This window comes from Cryptomeria japonica, chromosome 2 (genome assembly GCF_030272615.1).
Source record: "Cryptomeria japonica chromosome 2, Sugi_1.0, whole genome shotgun sequence".
Taxonomy (NCBI): domain Eukaryota; kingdom Viridiplantae; phylum Streptophyta; class Pinopsida; order Cupressales; family Cupressaceae; genus Cryptomeria; species Cryptomeria japonica.
The window spans coordinates 573,813,235-573,825,454 of record NC_081406.1 but is presented as its reverse complement, the minus strand read 5'-3'; positions in this window follow the sequence as shown (position 1 = coordinate 573,825,454).

Below are 12,220 nucleotides of genomic sequence, written 5' to 3'. Positions count from 1 at the left end.
TTGAAGGGAGGCGAGAATGGTAATTTCAATTCATTCTCAGGCCAATGGCCAAACTTACAGTTGCAGAAATGCAAGAAAATATACAAATCTTCAAGAGAAGTGAAAGAGCAAAGAGTACCTCAAGCCAACATGGAGAGAATCCTTTACAATGAGGCTTAACAGCCTATATATAGCAAACTGGTCACAAAGAAGAGACCAATGGTCAAGGAGGGCAAACCTTGAGCCTAACGTGCACAGGAGAATGTTAGTCTGGGAAGGTAGGGAAGTGCATAGATCTAATATGGTTGTGCGTGCAAGCAACTTGGCCATAGCCTGACAAGGCAATCCGAAAAAGAGGAGTACCTCTAGAAGGTGGATTGTCTAATATTTCAAGGTCAGAGTATGCAAACCTAACATGAAGGCCATCAAGTAACCATAAATAAGCATGGCCTTGGACTCCACTTGATGGCAATCCTTCAAAAAGCATTAAATGCGCCTCTGTAGCTCCATGAATGAAAGTAGACAAGTCTCAAGGGTTGGTGGAACATTAAGAGTCTTGAGTGTTGATCATGTCATTTGGAAGTGTCACAAGTCGTTGGAAGCTGGACGTCAACGCTGCAAGGGGAGAGGAGTCGGGAACCTCGGAGTTTCGGGATTTAGAAGGAAAGGCTTGGAACTTGGGGTTTCGGGGTCTAGAAGGAAAGGCTTGGAACTTGGAGGTTCTGGGATCCTGAGGTTTGGAAAACTGGGGTTTCCGAGATTCTGGGGTCCAAAAGGAAAGGCCCTAGGGGTTCCGAGATTCCGGGGTCTAGAAAGAAAGGCTTGGAACCTGAGGGTTTTGGGATTCCGGGGTTTGAAAAACTGGGGGTTTCGAGATTTCGGGGTCTAGAAGGAAAGGATTCTAGGGTCTAGAAGGAAAGGCTTGGAACCTGGGGTTTCTGAGATTCTGGGGTTTGGAAAAATGGGGGTTTCGAGGCCTGAAAGGAAAGGCTTGGAACTTGGGGGTTCTAGGATTCCAAGATCTAGAAGGAAAGGCTTGGAACTTGGGGTTTCTGGGATTCTAGGGTCCGAAAGGAAAGGCTTGAAACCTGGGGGTTTCGGGAATCTAGGGTTTGTGATTCCGCCTCCTGACAAGGTAACACACAACATTTCATGATTCCATTGGTTGTGTCCTTGATCAACAGGGGCAGCCCTAGTCCATGGAACATATCTCTGATCGATTCTCACTGATGGACCAAGGGTGTCATAAAATGGCAACAATATTTTTGTGACATCTCATAGTAAATGAGGTATTTGAAAGTGAAGTGTTCCTTGTCCTCCACCTCCTAGAGGGAGCAAAGACAGTAAATTTTATCTTGATTGACGATGTGGTGACCAATTTCAACTTGTAATTGGTGAGAGCACACTCAACTAGCTAAGAAGAAGCCCCAAGTTGTGTGATCAGTGGTGTTGGAGATAGTGAGGGAAATAAATAATACCATTCAACACTTGTAAGAAATACCTAAGTGTATAAATCTAGCTTGGGGTTGAGTGGATTAATGAGGCAGACTCAGGTTGTCTAGGTATATTGTTTGCAGATTTTCTCTCTAGTAGTTCTAGTGATGACATCCTTAGTGGACAGAGTTTGGGGGGGAATTTAGGAAGTACATGAAAGGGAGTAGCCTATCAATGGAGGTGCCAAGAGAAAGAAGTAATCTAGTTTCAAAGTACCAACTATGTCAAGGTTTGTTGGGGACAAGTGAAGTAATCCTCCAAAATAGCAATGTGCTAAATATGGATATCTCCAACAACCTGAAGCGGAGTGCCCCATGGATTTGACTTTGTGGACAAGAAAATAAGCTTGAACATAGTCTCAAGGTGTAGCAGTTTGGGTGACAAATCAGCTTTTAAATGATGCACCAAGGAATTGTGTGCTTGCAATAGGTAGGGAGCTGCAACATGAGATTGTAGACCCTCTCAATATGGGCCCAACCAATGACCCCCAAGATAGGTCCTCAAACTTTCAAACCATATAAAACTATAGCCTTGATGATTGTATAAAAAAGGAACCACTTGGAGGGGGTGCCTTGAAAGTGGATTTGAAAACATTGATGTTCCAACAAAAAGAGGCATACCCCTTGCGAAGATGCAAGTGAAAGGAAAAATTCATGCTAAAAGATGGACAAAAAAGTTGGACCTTCAAGTATGTGTAAGCTGATGTAATCTCTACAAGTTCCCTTTTGTAGAAAAACTACAATTTGGAGAGATAGTGCTTGGAGATATTGAAAATCATTTTTTAATATTACTAAGGTTGACCACAAGTCGTCTAAGTTCACAAAAACAAGCAAGGCCGTCAAGTTGTCATCATTGACAAAAACAAGAATAGCTATAACTACCTCATGTGAATTATAACCATCGTCTAAATGGGTATGTTGCCAAAGCAATTCCTCTAAATCTTCAATGGAAATGCTCAGTAGGGTCAGTGAGAGAGGAGACCTTTTCTTGACCCCAATGGTACTTGTTCACAAAGTCGAAGAAATTATGAGAAGTACAATACTACCCGATAACTATCTCATAGAGCCTCCAAGTGGTGGAAACTAGAGTCTAAGATGCCAATATCTCTCAACTTCTAGAAAAACATGTTGATGTGTTTCCCTTCCACTCCCTAGTCACAAGAAAGGATTATAGGGTTTCCTTGGTAGGATCAATTTTGTGAGGAGGTTCATTCCCAACCTCGCCACCATGGTAAAACCCCTCACCTCCATGCTAATTTTTTTTTTACTTTCAATTGGACCAAGGAAGGGAAGGCCGTATTTGAAGAAATTAAGCAAGCAATTGCTCAGGCCCCTACTCTTGTCAATCCTAACTATGAAAAGGATTTTATCCTCTATACCTTCAGAGGAGAATCCAGCATCTCAGCTGTCCTAACACAACTGAACAATGATAATTTGGTAGGGCTTTATCTTCAATGGGAAACCTTGTCACAGGTCTACCCAAGTTAAAGCAAGATCATTCAGGGGCATGCAAAGGATGTGCTCTAGGTAAGAATACCAAAGGTGCACTCCAAAATAGTACTAGGAAAACTAGCAAAATTCTAGAATTAATCCATTCTGATGTATGCGGACCTATGTCTGTATCCTCCCTAGGTGGATTCTTGTATTATGTAATATTTATTGATGACTACTCTAGGAAGACCTGGATCTACTTTCTGAAAAGTAAAGAATCAGAAGAGATCCTCTCTAGGTTTAAAGAATTTAAAACACTAACTGAAAACCACTCAGGAAACAAAGTTAAAACCCTAAGAACTGACAATGGGGGAGAATACACATCAGATTCATTTAAAGAATTCTGTAGAGATAATGGGATTAAGAGGGAGCTTACTATACCTTATAACCCTCAACAAAATGGGGTAGCAGAAAGAAAAAATAGGACTATAGTTGAAGCTGCCAAGGCCATGATCCTAGATCAAAACCTTAACACAAATCTTTGGGCTGAAGCATCCAGCACCGCTGTATATATACAGAACAGGTGCCCTCACTCCCAGCTTGAGGACAAAACTCCTGAGGAAGTATTCACTAAGATTAAGCCTGATATTAGTCACCTTAGGATATTTGGATGTCCTGTCTATATCCATATACCTAAAGAAAAGAGACTAAAACTAGAGCCTTCTGGAAAAAGAGGATTGCTTGTAGGATATAGTGAAACCTCCAAAGCCTACAGAATCTATGTACCTGGTCAAAGAAATATTGAACTAAGTAGGGATGTAATATTTGAAGAAGACCTGGCTTTCAAAAGAGCTCAGAACTTCATAGAACCTGAAATCTATATACCTACCCCTAACTTAGATGAAAATCCTGCTCCTGAGTTTCAGAGGGAGAATCTAGATGAGACTGAAAATGAAAATGAAAACTCACCTAGACATCTCAAGAAAAGACCTCTATGGGCCACCAAAACATTAGAAGAAGCTCAGAGTTTTGCTGCTCCTTCTGGAACCTTTAGAGAAAGCAAAAGACCTAACAAATTTACTAGCTATGTTGCTCTCATGAATGATCTATCTAAAAACGAACCTGACAATGTGACAAAAGCCCTTAAACATCAAGTATGGAAGGATGCTATGTTTGAAGAGTATCAATCCATAATGAAAAATGATGTATGGGAAATTGTTCCTAGGCCAACTAAGAAGTCTGTTGTTTCTTCTAAATGGCTTTTTAAAATCAAACATGCAGCAGATGGCAATATTGAGAAATATAAGGCAAGATTTGTAGATTTTCTCAAAAGGAAGGAATAGACTATGAAGAAACATTTGCTCCCGTAGCCAAATATACCTCAGTAAGGATAGTACTAGCCATTGTAGCAGCAAAGGGATGGAAGGTACATCAAATGGATGTAAAGACAACCTTTCTTAATGGAGAAATATCTGAAGAAGTATACCTAGAGCAACTTGAAGGGTTTGAGATCCATCATGCAGAATCTCATGTGTGCAAACTCAAGAAAGCTCTATATGGGCTCAAACAGGCTCCCAGGGTCTGGTATGAAAGAATTGACACATATCTATCAAAACTAAGTTTCTCTAGAAATGATGCAGATCCTAATCTCTACTACAAACAGAATAAAGGTGATATGCTAATAATAATTTTATATGTTGATGACTTATTAATCTCTGGAGAAGATCACCTTATAGATTCATGCAAGAAAGAACTATCCAAAGAATTTGATATGAAGGACTTGGGATTTGTTGTGACCATTTCACACATCGCCCCATCGCAAATGGGGACCCCCTCTTTTTGCTTGTTTTTTGCTTGTTTTCGCTTTCGTTTTTTAGGGTTTTGTTAGTTGGTTAGTTGTCTGGATTTAGGGCCAAGCCTTAGGGTTTTAAATTTTGCCTTTTCAAGCCAAAATCCAGTCACTTTTGAGAGCCTTTTGAGCTTCTTTTCTAGAATGCAAATTTTGAATGCAATGAATTCGCCAAAATGGTCTAATTTTCAATTGGAATGTTCATGCAGAGCTTAAACTTGTCTAAATGATGACCGTCAATGTGAATTTTTGTCTGATTGAATATTTTGACCAAATTTTGACTTTTTTGAAGTTTGATCCTAGGCATTGGAATTGATTTGTTTTCGCCTCGTGAAGTGTTAAAATGTGAAAAATCTTGTTATTTTGGCCTGTAGGAGCAAAATCGCTCCTGTCCCTCAGTGAAGGACGGGAGCTCATTTCCAAATATCTCATTGTCCTTGCAGAGTCCAGACAAGTTTTACGTTTGAAGTGATAGAGAACGACAAGATCTTTCATTTGAATATAAATTGAAGATTTTCATGAGCACAGAAATGCCTCCAGGAGGAAAATCGCTCCTGTCCCTCTATGAAGGACCGGAGCTACAATTCAAATTTCACCTTGTCCGTGCAAGATTTTGATGACTTAGCAATTGGAGGACGTCCGAAGGAAGATACTTTGCCAAATGAATATAATTTGAGATGCAAAAAACGAAGGAAAATGACCTATATTGACTAAATCGCTCCTGTCCCTCTCCAAGGGACCAGGGCGAGGTACCTTGTAGCTCTCGTCCCTCTCCCAGGGACCAGAGCGATTTCCTTCATTAGACAAAATCCAGACAAGGATCAAGGCAAGTTTACGTTCAAAAACGAAGGAGAACATGAGATGAATGCATTGAATATAAATTGAAGATTTTTGGGACGTCCATACCAATGCTAAATGCCTAGTTCGCTCCTGTCCCTCAGGAAGGGACCAGAGCGATTTTTGATATAATTACCTCTTTTTGCAAAATTCCAAACAATGTCAAGGCATGGGCGGATAGAGTAAAGAAGGACGAATCCGTTGAATATAAACTTAGCACATGGCAAAGTAAGATGAAAGCCACAAGGGAAGGATCGCTCCTGTCCCTCTCCAAGGGACCAGGGCGATACAATGGTGAAGATACGTCCCTCTCAAGTTCAAGGTCGTCCCTCCAAGGTTCAAGGCCGATCCAAGCCAGGACAAAAGGTGGCGAGGACATTTCAAGGCATTTCCATCAAGCGCAACGTTACAAAGGTCATCACATGGAAGGATTTGCACTCTAAAGACCTAGATCGCTCTTGTCCTTTGGCAAGGGACCAAAGCGATATTTACATAATGGCGTAAATTTCAAAAGGCAAACAAGTTTCAAGTTACCAAGAGGGTCGAAAGGACATCATTCCACGCATTGAGGATGATTGCAAGTTGGTACAAACAAGAACAAGCATGTTATGATGAACTTCGCTCCTGTCCCTCAGGAAGGGACTAGAGCGATATTGATATATTAGATTAATCCATGCGAGATTTACGTAAAGACAAAGATACACAAGGTTACATATGCCCCAGGACATCGTTTGAAGACAATTTGCAAGAGTTTTTAACGTCCAAACATTGCTAATCGAGGTAAAAGTTCCCCATCGCTCCTGTCCTTTGGACAAGGACCAAGGCGATCCTATCAAAACACTCACGTTCCTTCAAAGATCAAGGCGAAATGAGGATAGGAAATGCGAAGGACGACATTTGGAAGACATTGCAAAGAGGGTCGAAGTTTAAAAGTTGCCAAGATCAAGGAGAAATAATGGATCGCTCCTGTCCCTCTCCAAGGGACAAGGGCGATGGTCCCTTTAATTCGTCCAAACATATGATGAAGCCAATGGAAATAAGCGCAAAGGACACAAGCGTTGATAAGTTCGAAGGCCAAAGATGCAAGGTGAATGTGAAAACATGGAGATCGCTCCTGTCCCTCTCCAAGGGACCAGGGCGATAATGGTCATGGGATGCACTTGCTCGCACAAGGAAGAGATCCAAGTTAGAAGGACCACCAGATGATCGATTTGGGAGGTGGAAATGAAGGAATTGAACGTTAAAAACGCAAGGATCATGCCAAAGATCATGGATCGCTCCTGTCCCTCTCCAAGGGACCAGAGCGATGAGGTACGTCCCTTTATTTTCATATTTTGGCGCCAAATTAAAACAATTCGAATTTTCTTTAAATGCTAAATCAATTTAAAAAATTGAAAATCCATTTTTTTTTGGCATTTAATATGGCGTTAACACTTATTAATTATTTTTGCCTTATTTAAAAATCGAAATTTACAATTTAAAAACGCAAGGCATTAATAGTTAATTAATTAATATATAAAAAAAAAAAAATCGAATTGGAGCGCTCATTTATGGAGGTCGGCCTTGTTATGTCATTGCAAATCATTTAAAAAATGATTTAATTTTTTTATTAAGTCGGCCTAAGGGGTAAAGGGTGAAAGCGCTATATAAGGGGGGTGGAATTATCATTTTCTACACCATTATTTTACCTTCCTTCATGCGAATTGACAAGAGGCGAATATAGTGCGAGTTTCATTCATCCAAGGTGGCGAAGACACTCCAAAGGTGGTGCGAATTGCATTGAAGACCAAGGGTGGCGCGCTTAGACATTCCAAAGGTGGTGCGACTTCAAACCAAAGGTGGCGTAGACATTCCCAAGATGGTGTGAGGCGTGTTTGAAGAGGTGCGAATTTGAAGATCCATCCAAGACCACGCCTAAGGCGAACTTGCTAAAGACTTGGTGATTTATTTGTGCGAAATTGAAGATCACATTCTCTCCAGAGGTGGCGAAATCAAATTTGAGGGGATCATATTGAAGATTATCTTTATACCTCAATTTTGCCTAGGCAAATTTTGTTTTTGCATTCTAGAGTTAGCTCTTTATCGAGGTATGGCGATTTAATTATTATTGTTTTATTCATTCATCGTCATATTTCAAATTTTGAATTTTAAATCTCTTAGCTCAATCGTTATATTTTAGGACATGATAACTCTAGGGACTTATCATGAGGTTTCCTAAAATCTATCTCTCTTATCTGCGTTATTTATTGCAAAATCTATTTCTTATAATGAAATGTTGTGTAGGTATGGCGACCCCAAAGGCGGGAGCATCCACCAGTCGCTCGGCCCTCATGAAAGAAGATCAGAAGACTGAAGAAGTGGAGACCAAGATCGTGTCCAAGTGGAGCAACATTGGAGATACAAACTTGGGGAACTTTAGCACGAAGAAGTTCCGAGAGGTCCCTTACATCGGCAAGCCATCACCTGTCGCCCGGAGAATAATAGAAAGTGGCATCATTAAAGCGGCCGGTTTTCCTCCAGCCATTCAGTGTCACGAGTTGATGATCGAGTGTGCCCGTCATTACAATCCACAGTCCAGGACAATTGTGTCCAATGAGGGAAACATTTTGGCGTACCTTTCAGAGGAGGCCATAAGTGAAGCCTTCCATCTTCCAGAGCACAGGGACATGATATACAAGAGCATTGAAGGAGCCAGATCAGTGTACGATGATGATCCAGATGCTTGTCTAAGCATAATCAACAAGAATTGGCTACTCAAGAGTCATCCCCGTCTGAGCAAAGTACCGAACACACCACACCGGATCGATTTCCAAGAAGAGTACAGAGATTTGATTACCATGCTCAACAGAGTTACAGGAGCACCTCATGCCTTCTATTTTGAGAAATGGATGTTTTATTTCATCCAGGTGATTGTTCAAGGGAAGGGTACAATACATTGGGCTAGGATAATTAGCCATTGCTTAGACGTACAGTTGAGAAGACTCAGGGCTACTAAGTCCTTCCACATGAGTTCATACGTCATCTATGCCTTAATCAGGAGCGTTGAGTACGCAGGACTACCTCACAGAGGAGTGATTGGAAGAGGACCCGGCGAGGTCAGAGTTTGTGAATCCTATACCTACTTGCATCATCCACCAGGGAAGAACTACAAGTTAATCAATGATACTTTCACGATGAACATCACAAGGACGTTGCAAGGAGGGATTCACAACAGATTATCTCAAGATGCCCAGGAATTAATCAAGAGGTACGGTGCTTGGTTCATTCAGTTTCCCAAGTTCACTTACATTAGAGTGTATGGATGTCCTTTACCTCCATACATGTTGCCGAGATACCCAACAGACAGGATTGTGTTACTTGAAGTAACAAGGCAGTTGGCAGCATATGTGAAGGCATTCAGACACAGACATCAGAATGGAGTTCAGGTACCTATTATTTTGGGTAATTCAGTTGAGGTATGTCCCAATGTCTCAGCCATGGATGATGCAGAGAGGGAGTTAGCCTTGTATCCTTTTTCATCTTTTGCTTGGAGGAATAGTTTTGATCCTCATGGACATTTAGAGGAGACAGTCGGTAGAAGATTTAGACATGAGTACCAGATTGAAGATTTTATGATGAATCTCCTAGATGATCTCGAAGTGAAACGTAAGATACATTCTAGATTGCCTTTGGATTTCATCAGGAAATGTAAGATTTACAGAGTAGCCGACCAAGCTCAGGACAACGGCAGGCACATCCAATCTTCATATGATAGAGAGAGCAAAACAATAAGTTTGAATTGGAATGAGCCCGAGGCCGTGGATTTAGATGAATTGATGGCACCAGTCTTGTCTTGTACTCGCAGATGGGTAGACATTCAACATCAGAAGTTGAGAGAACAAGGCATAGCCATGTCTTTTACTTTGGAAGAAAAGCCATCCGAAGGTGGAGCCAGTGTTAGTGAAGGCAATCCTAATCCTAGGAATTCAGGTGAAGGTAACCTTCGATGTGCCAGTGAGGGCAATCTCCATTCGAGAGGTTCAAAGAGAAAGGAAAGATCAGAAAAGAAAGAGCCTTCCAAGAAAAAGCAAGGTGCTAACAAAGATCAAACACCAGGTACTTCTTCCAGGCCAGAAGATAGAACAGTTCGAGTGGAAGAATCCATGGAATCGATGGTACAGAATGACAGACAGGAGGAAGAACAGGCACAGCATGTTTCATCCGATGGATCTCTCCAAGACTATGATTTAGATAATGATAATGAAGTAACATCTCCTCCCAGACAAGAAGAAATAGTACATAAAGAAATTCAAGTTCAAGAGACAAGATCAAATATCCCAGATTGGTTGAAGGAAAGATTGACTAAGGTGATCGTAATTGAGGACGAGGACAGTGCAATCGATCTAGAGAGCCTTGTTGGACGTTCACATATGACAACAGAGAAGAAGAAGGTTACAAAGATGTCCAAGATGATTCGAGATGAGACTGGATCTAGAAAACTGCAGATAGCTACACCGGCAGCAGACAAATATGAGGGTGAGATCCTAGCAGAGGACTATCATATACAGACTATTGAGTTAGGACCATCCACAGCAGAGCAGACTTTAGATGATGCCACCGACACATTTGAGGCATTGAAGGATAAATTTAGAGAAGAAGTAGAAAAGAATAGAAAGCTTGAGAAAGAGGTCGGTGCATGGAGGACATATTTCAGTCACATCAATGAACCTTTGGGACGTCAGGATCCAGTTAGGTCACCATTGCAGGCATTGCCCCTTCAATCAATCAATGAAGCAGAAAGATTCAGGAATATGGTCCAGCGTACATGTAATTGGATGGATAGATCTCACACGGTGGCCATTGAGTTTATTACAAGGATGTCGAAGATCACCCACCAGGCTATCCAAGTTCTTGAGATAATTCACAGATTGATGGCAACAGTAGCTGCATTTGCCCATACCAAGGACGTTGTCATTCCTGTCTTGAAAGTTATAAGACATACATCCAGAAGAATTTTAGCACAAGAGAAGATTTTGGAAGGCGATTCTCACAGTTTGTTTCAGTGGTCAACCTTACTCCATATAAAGAGTGTTCTCTTTGAGGACATCAGTATTAGATGTGGTCAAGTTGAGGAGGTGATCAATCCGATCCAGGACAGAGTATTTGAGGTACTTCGTACCATTCTTGGCAGAAGGATCGAGGTCGAGACAGATGTGGATTTACAAGAATTTGAAGATAGAATCAAGATCATCTTTCGCAAGGACGCAGATGTTACAGATGAGCAGTATGATCAGATGTATGCCACCATGCTCCTAATTGATAGAACTAAGGAACTTGAACCCACTTGGGACACAGCTCTTCTAGATGCATTTGATCAGGTTATCCACTTAGAAGAGAGTATCAAGAATCTTCCCGAGATTCCAAGCACAGAAATCGAAGGAATTGTGACAAAATTCATTGCATATGCTAAGAAAGAGAATTGGAAAGGGAATAAGATTCTAGATGAAAGGTTGTTACAGATGACATGACACCTTATTTCTCATTGGTTGATACCTCCTAGATTTTTGTGCCAAATTTAATATTTGGCTACGCATTTAATATTGTTCAGTAAAAAGGAGGTCATTTGTAACAAACCCTAATTAGGGTTTAGGTGTCATGATCTTGTCCGTTGATTTACTTTCAATCTGGACCTTTCATTGTAATTGGGGATGCTATTTATACCCCCATTTTTCATTTTATTTGTAATAGAATAGTCAATAGAAAATAGAGAATAGAGTTGAGAGATTTAGAGTTGTAAGCAATTTTTATTTTGTAGCAAGATTGAGTCTTGAAGAGAGAAGTTCAAGCAATTGTTGTATATGATGACTTGGAAATCAATAAAATATTGAAGTTATGGTGTTTTGTTGCAAGTTTCTTGAGTTATCTTCATGGTTGTTGGATGTACTTGAATCACGCTCAATCAAAGTAGTTTGTTAATTTGAAAGGCTAAGTGTGAGGTTTGATATTTGGTAGGATTCGCTATCCAAACCACTAGCTTCTTGCTGATTGTAGGAACGCCTTGCGTGGTCGACTGGAAAACGTTTTGAGTCCTTAACCTTCAAGCATTTTCGCATCTAGGATATGTACCTTCGTAGTAGTGTCCTTGGTCTTTGATGCATTGAACACCATTATTACCTTAGAAGATTGCACTAATTTCAGTTGAGTTGTTATCTTATGGCAAAATTGAAATTGGTTGAGTCTTGCCGAATCTCATTCATGCTAAGTCGTTCATAGGATTAGACTAGATTAGATTTACTCAAACCCTGTCCTTTTTCCTTTTTTTTGAAAATTCCTTTTAGATTAGTCAAACCTTCGAACTTTTGAATCCGTAAGAAGCCTTGAAGGAAACAGCAAATCACATCATACCACTAAAAGCTTGTCCACACGTGGAGACCCCACTAAAAGAACCTTGGAGTCCACCTAACTGATCCTTTTTGCAGATCTTCAGCAGTTAGAGACTATTTTCTCAAGAGAGGATAAGATGCCTAATGGTATTTTATTCTGTGTATGATTGTGTACAAAATACACGTCAACAGGATTCCTTCATTATTTTCTTGGGTTGGAAGTATGGCAGAATCCTGACAACATTGTTCTAAACCAAGGCAAGTATACA